The 7937-nt window shown below is 36.3% G+C and overlaps 1 protein-coding gene across 2 annotated transcripts in view; it reads left to right on the forward strand.

The window, feature by feature from the left end:
• The window catches only part of TANGO2 (transport and golgi organization 2 homolog), a 33221-nt gene extending 30224 nt beyond the window's left edge, over positions 1-2997 (forward strand). For both annotated transcript variants that reach the window (XR_011049191.1, XM_068412269.1), the window contains exon 10: positions 6-2997. The gene's annotated coding sequence lies outside the window, so the exon portion shown is untranslated. The remainder of the gene's footprint in view (positions 1-5) is intronic.
• The last annotated feature ends 4940 nt before the right edge of the window (positions 2998-7937 follow it).

Consider the following 7937-nt stretch of genomic DNA (forward strand, 5'->3'; position numbering starts at 1 on the left):
TTCAGGTTAGTAAACAGAATACATTGACTGGAATGTTCCCAGAGCAAGTGTCACAGTAATGAATTCTCTGAAATACTCTCCAACTTCTGACAAACAATGTGTGCCACCTCCCCTCCCAAAAGCAAATGTCCTCTTGTTACTAGCCCTGGCTGGATTCCACTCCAAGCACAGCAAGATCTGGTAGAAAACACAAAGGTTCTCAAACACTGAATGTCTGAAACAATGTCTCGAGCATCCGCCTTCCTGCCATGACCTCAGAGTACTTGGAATCTGCTTTCTCCCTTGCAGACTGGATTGGATCCTTCAGATCTTAACACCAGAATGTGCCAAGCAAGCCCTAAGAAGAACTGGCATATTCTTGCCTATAAAATGGTGGAGCCATCTCAGAGCTAGTTTTAGCTTTACAAGCAGTGACCTTTTCAAACTGACAGTCACTTTGAGAAGGCAAGCAACTGGTATTGTCATTGTTAAGGTGGCAACCCAAATGAAATCCAGGGAAACTTCCAAAGTCTGTAGAAAGAAAAGCTTTATTAACTCACGAGCCTCTAAAGTTGTCACTGCCAGTTCTTGTCTGTGCAACAAGATACATTTGGTCTGGATTACTGGTCTTGAAATTAGGTGACTGCATCAGATGTTTGTGACAAGAGAAGTTAGTCATTATCAGGGACCTTGAAAACCAGTATGATGATAAATATATGTTAAAAGTACTTTGAGGGGCTCAGGTTTCCCCCCAAAAATTGAAATAATTGCAGCAGAGATACAGTACAGGTAATGCAAAGGAAAGAGCAAAACCCATGCTTCCTTAGTAAAAAGCCAGAGCCTCACAAAATGCTACTGAAGGGCAAGAATCCAGGTTCACTGGGGAAAAAGTGGATCTTGGGCAGACCTGAGACGCTCTTGTTACACCAAGTTGAGACTACCTTAATGTTCTGCCATACCTGGACATTGTGGAGGAGATGTAATTGTCTCATCTCCCTGTTATCAGTAGCTTTAATTAAATATACTCTTAACAGACCAGAGAATGAATTAGGCCTTTGGAGGTCCTCAGTATGTTCAAAGCTTAACTGATATTTATTGTTACAAATGAAATATAGCAAACCAAAGACAAAATATTGATAAGACTTGGAATACTGTTTTCATATTATCAGAAGGAAATAAGTAATTTCAAAATGAATCGATGAAATACTAAGCAGTAATAAGGCAATAATTAAAGCATCTTACATTTCAAATTTAGCTTGAAGAACTTAAATAATGCACATTTATGGCACATTTGCTATAAATAGGGTAGCAAGCATCCCTATTTATATGGAATAGTAGCTACTAGGAATTAGTTTTGTATCATTCAAATTCATGTAATAGAACACTGCTAATGTTCTTCATCTGAATTTTCTGCAGAGAAGTCTTGTTGACAGCTACTGAGGATATAGGAAATGGTCTTGTCATGGTGAAAATAGAATCTGTGTTGTAATCAGCTGGAAAGGCAATAGAATAAAGTGAGAATTACATAACCCATCGGTATGACTCATGCTGTGAAATGTAAGGTAAGGTGAACAGAGTGAAGAAAATGTTGAATATATAAAGTTTATATATAAAGTAACTATCTCTGGAGCATCCCATATCAAGAACGTACAAACTGAATGAAAAGGCAGTATCAGATTAAAGTTGCAGAAATGAAGTGGAGGAGAAGGCCATACTTAATTTAGCAGAGAACAAATATAATGAAGAAAATCTGTTACGTTGAAAGATGTTCTGAAGATTATCTGCAAAAGCTTGAATGGAAAACAAGTGGCTATTTTACAAGTAGACAAAGATGGACAGTGTAGCTTTAAGACATCCAGGCTATGTCAGGAATATTTACTGGCACTCTATTGAAACCTTTATTCTATACATGAAGTTTTGTGTGGCCTGATTAAGCTACTGTTTTATATAGAGAAATATATAATAGATTTATAAATTATATATAAAACAATATATATTTACATACATAAAAGTATATTTACAGATAATTTGGTGGAGAATTCAGATTCACTGTCAGAATGGAATATCTGTTCTGATATAACTTGTATTCAACCATGCCAAAAAGGTCCCTCTACATAGAGAATTCTGTAATGTGTTCCTAGAGAGCGTATGTTTTTAAAAGTTGTTACAACACAAAGGTAAAATAAATGGCAAGTAGGACTGCAAAGTTGAAGAATACTTGATAGTGACTTCAATGGAGGCATTAGATTTAACAGGTGAGTAAAACAAAATAACTTCCATATTCTGAATATCTTTGCTAAAATGGCACCTTTTTCAGATGCATTTCATTTCCATCTCATTCTGTGATTTATTTTATTTTGTGTCTTTACTAAATCTCAGCTTGAATGATCACATTACTTATTAAAACTGTAGTGTTTGCATTATTAAATATTTGTCTCAACAGGCAAAACATTGATTTTTCCTAAAACATTGTAAAAATGCATGTGAAGTCCTAATCTCTTTCCTGAAGAGTTTGAGCTGGAAATGGCGTTCAGTGGTATATTCTTTTGAGCAAAAAAACCCCAACAAAACCCCAAACCAACCAAACAAAAAACCCCACCAAACCCCAAACTAGAACAACCACCCTGTGCACAGATCATAAAGCTTCCACTGAAGCTATGATGTTATGTAGGTGTAAGATTTCAACTTCTTTAAATTATTTTGAATAGCATAGAAATAATTGTTATGAAAATAATTTGTGCAGAATACATTTTGATCTATGAAAATTAGTATGAAATGTAATGATGTTACTGTATGCTTGGTCTCCACAATTATGATTATGTAATAGTAGCTTAAGAAATAATTTAAACGAATGTATAAGCTGGCCTTTACGTGCGCACTTAGAAGCGTATTTAGTCCTCATTTAACTTGCTCTGAATTCGTGGGACTTCAGAACATTTTTGATAATCATTATATGTTTAAATATTCTCAGTAAAATGTTCTGAAACTGACCTAGTATTATGAAACTGTTTTATGAAACTTTATGAGCTGGTTCTTTTTTGTGGGCTCTGAGAAACGACAGTGCCTGCTAATGCAGTAAGGTGCTTTACGAGGTTGCCTCTGGTGACAGAGGAAGTGTTTTCAATGGCTATCGCATCTGACAGCCCCGATAGGCACAGAGCCAGCCTTGGTCAGTAACCTACCAGATTGTGTAAACACATTGATTGCTTCTGTTCGGTGGAGGAAACCACATCACTTTTCAGACATTAATTAAGATAGATTAAATAATAAACTGGAGAATATGTGGAGCCAGTAGTGTCTCTTCTTGTGGTACAACATTATAATTAGTATTCAATAATTGAGGCTTTTGCCTCTCGTTAGAAGAATGTACTCTTCCAAGAAAAAGGTGAATGAGAAAGCTAGGTTTTTTTCTCTCCCTGTACTAGCTCTGCTGTGAATAGCTACTGGAAATAACCACAGAGCCAAGGTCTTAATCAAATGCATTTATCCATCTCATGTTTGTCATGTCTCACTTGAATGGCTGGCATTTAGAGAGGAATTAACTGTCCTTTCAATTGCAGAGAGTCTACATTAGTACCTTAGTTTGATTAGTAGTGCCCTTACATGGTTTTTCTGATAGTCCCTATTTACTGTGCTTTGGCTCACATTCCAGGGCAACCTCAGATCACAGGGACTAAACTTTTCAGATGGAAGGGAACTGATAGATGTGCCGCAGAGATCCGCTAAGTGTACTCCAACTGTCCGAAATACACGTAGCATGGAGATTAAGTACTCAGCACCGATTGTTTTGCTGCATAAATCTGTTTGTTGGTCTGCTTGATTTACAGATGTAGCATGTGATAGATGTGTATTGTTTCGATATCCTTGCAATATGGCAGTTGCAAATTTTTCTGTTTTTAACAATATAATGTGCCAGTCAAATCTGAGTACTCTCTTGGTATAATATGCATGTGTTTAGACTGGCAAGGCAATCCCAGAATGGCAGTTACATAAAAAACAGCCATACCAGCACAACTGGGCTTTCAGAAGCATAACTTATTTTGCCTCTGTTAGGGAAAACAAAGGTACTGACATTTATGGTTTTGCTCATATAAGTGCAATGACATCTGGATTTTTGGCAGCCAAAGATTATGCTCCTGATTCATGTCTGCCTGCCACCAGCAATATATATAGTAGACCAACATAAGGAATTGGAGCAACAGTTTTTTAGCTGTGGTTCACAGCAGTCCTATGGAACAACAGAGTATGCTTTGTTACCACAGGTTTGAGTTTAAACCATCATGATGTATAATGACTCTCAAGAAAAATTGCCACTCAACAGAAGTCACTGGCTGCAGAAGTTTAGGAGAAGCCAGAATGTCTAAAGTAGTAGCTGTCAATGGAGTACTACTGTAGCTCTTGAAAAGTAACAAAGATAGACTTGCAGGGTTAGTTTTAACAGCTGAACAGTAGCACGTGGTAGAGATGAGTGATGTGAAAGCAGCCATAAGGCTGGCTCAGAGAATTTTGTTTTATGCTTAAGTTTATCTTTACAAATAGCAGATAAACATTTATCTGTTCTAGAAGAGTGCTCTGAACTATTTGGATGAAAGGGCCTATAGAGAGTAAAGTATGAAGACTGGTATTCTGTCCCACATGGATGATGTTTAATTTTTTTTCTCTAATATTCCCACAGATAAATTAAGTGTATTAAAGAATGCAGGATTTTCAGCCCTAGGAACGAGTTTGTTCTATGTATCAAGAACAAGCCAGGGCAGCCTCGGTCACTGCACAATAGCACCAACACAGGTCCAGTTGGCAATTGCAGAGAACGTTACTTATGAGTGATGTGTGCCGTCCAGTGTCTAATGTGAAGGTCACCTAGTTACTTAAAAACAGGCATCTTTTTTCCATCCAAATTTGGAATATCTTTAAAAAAAAAAAAAACAAAACAACCCAAACAAAGCAGAAAAGGTTAATTAAACCCAATGGGTCAAAGGCAGATTAATGAATGTGGAGCTAAGTGCTCTCTTCCTGCTGGTTAGAATTGCATGGAACAGTATGCATATTCCAGGATATATGAGAGGGAAAGAGCCTTGCCATTGCACACGTCCAATATTTAAAATGCAGCTGCATCCACCTTGTAAATTTTCCACCAAAGTGCTAGTGGATTTGATTGTTAGAGTGACTTGGCAAGGTCATTCAAACTATATAGCGCAGGAATTCAGATCTCCGGTGTTGTGCCCAGGTGTGTTTATCACAAGAACATTCCATATAGAAAAAGTTTTAATATAATGATAGAGTAATGTAGGTGAGAAGAAAACCTGGAACACAAAATGACTTGTGGGCTCTAACAGGGAGGAGCTGTTACTTTTCACTTGACCTTGTAGTCATCATATCCCACTTTAAGTAATACTGTCTTTAGAAAAATGCCTGCCTTATTGGGCAAAATGCTAACAGCAATCTGAAACTTTAGAGAAGAAACCAATTGGCTGAAGTTTCTCCAACAGAAAAATCAGAAGTTAGATGTGCTTCTGTAGACAACACAGTTTAGTTTGCCTTAAATCTGCACGGATGCCAACTGCAAGATTGGTAATTCCCCAGTACCACTGAGACAAAGGATGAGTCTACTTTGATTATGTGCCGTAGCAATCAACCACTTCTTTTGACATTAGAGGCCTGATCTGAGAGATTGCTCGTGGGGTCCCTTTGACATCTTTCCATGACTGTCAGGTGATGACTGACCGAGATCAGGTTGAGGAGAGATTTCAGCAAAAAGTGAGACACAAAAATATACAATGCAAGCAGATACCAGTTTGCTTCTTTTTTGCCTCCCCCCACATGGCTGAAATGTGAATACTGTATACAAACAGTCCCCTGAATAGCACTTAGATTAAAAATCTGGTTTAACTACATTACTAAGGAAGTCTCTTTTTTTTTTTTTTAATATTGTTCCAGATCTTTTGAGTGCAAACCGTCGCACTGTAGGCTGTAGCTAGAGTGACACAGCTCCATTAATCTAGTCATTATTGTTTCCACCAGGTTAATAATACATATTGTAAAGTACACACAAATCTGTTTCATACCTGAAATCTATTTTATGCCTTGATGATTAGTGTTTAAAGTGCATTTGGAAAGGTAAGTCATATTAATTTTTTTAATTTCACATCTTCAGAAAGTAAAATACCTTTTTTGTAAAACAACTTATTTCACTGAAATAAAAGTAATGCAGGCTGAGCAAAATTTGTCTTCCAGTAGATTTCACTTTTGGAATAGCGCAGTATGTGCTGCAGTTACTGACATTGTAACTAAGAATATGAAGAAGACACTGGCTCCACCTAATTTTCGTTCTGATGAATGCAGCCTGTTAACTTTACTAGGAAGCTCGTAGTTGTTTTCTGTATAGGCCTGTTTTCTGTATTTGTGTTGACAGCAATTGTTTCTTTCCAGCCTTCCTGTATCTTGCATATGAAAATCTCCTTGTCATTAGGAACTGATTTTTGCTGATGTTAATGATAGTTCATGATACTATTGTAAATGCTGATTGCATTACGCAGGTGGACCTGCACACTTCCAATTCAAAAGTCTGGATGGAAGATAAGGGTTTTGTGCACGTTTGGCAAAGCTTTCATCAGAAGTCCAGGTGATCAAAATTTTCAGGTGAATTTGCAACTTGTCAGACAGCAGATCAGATTTAATTCTCCAGAGGTCACATAGGCCTTCTGGGTTAAAAATTTAACCATGATTTTAACATTTTTTTGATGAAACCATTGTTTTGCTACTGGATTGTTATTAGTTTGTTTATGGAAAGTTAGAAGTATATTTCCCTGTAGTGTCAATGTGTCAAAGAATCAGCTGTTGCATTGTTACTTTAGGTCCTAGTGTTATGATTCTTTGAAAGCAGATGCACAATGGAAACTAAGATAGTGGTTATATTTTAATTTTCAAAGCACCACAAGCATTTTAATTCTTCCAACTCTACACAAAAATCTGTGTTTGTGCCTCTCCTGATCCTACCTGAAATGTTGCTGTTTATGTACATATAAAAAATTTAACCTATTTTCTGCAGTGTGCAATACTCTCAATGCAATACTTCAGTTATAGAGTCACATAAATTGGATGCAAATGAGCCATGATACTTGCATTTTCATATATCTTTTGAAAGGGACAATCTTCTGTCACAATGTTAGCGATTTATGAGGTGATGTGACACAGCTAGTTTACAGCAAATGCCAGCATCAACTGAAATTCTGTAATTAATGAGATTCTTTTTTTCCTCAGCTTTGAAGGTTGGAGCATGATGTAAATGGCTGTTTTGCAAACCATGGATATTTATTAAATATGCATTCTGAAGTGGTTTGTTTTAAAATTAATAAAAGCAGTCATAATTTTAAAAACACTCTAAAATAATGGCTTGAGTGCAGAAGCCTGTTATGAGGAATTAAAAATTAGAAACTGCTTTCAGTTTTTGAAGGGCAGCTTGCAAATACTCAAACCAATTTCAGTAACCTTATATGTTGATACAGTATCATGACATTATATCCATATAAATTACACCATATCATTAGATATGTTGGTCCAGTCAGTCAAAAAGATGAAAGGCCTAACAGGTCTTCAAAATATTATTTAAAATATTATTAAAATATTACTATTATTTTTCATAACAGTGTTTGGGGACCTCACAGACACGAGGTGAGTGAAGTATCAGAAAAAGATTCTCATGTCCTAAAGTTGCATATGGAAGCAAACAAAAACATTTATCATAGTTAAATGCTATTATACTGTAGGTGATTTATTACGATGTATTATGATAATATTTTGTGTCTGATGTTGATTTCAAATCAATATGATAGTGAAGGACAAGAGAGGCAACCCTATAACTTAAGTGTATCAATAAAAGCTACTATAGTTCTCTATTTCAGGGGGGAAGCTAATTTGCTCTGATACTTCATAATTTGAACAGCAAATGTTCATTAACC

This window comes from Nyctibius grandis, chromosome 14 (assembly GCF_013368605.1).
Source record: "Nyctibius grandis isolate bNycGra1 chromosome 14, bNycGra1.pri, whole genome shotgun sequence".
Taxonomy (NCBI): Eukaryota; Metazoa; Chordata; class Aves; order Nyctibiiformes; family Nyctibiidae; genus Nyctibius; species Nyctibius grandis.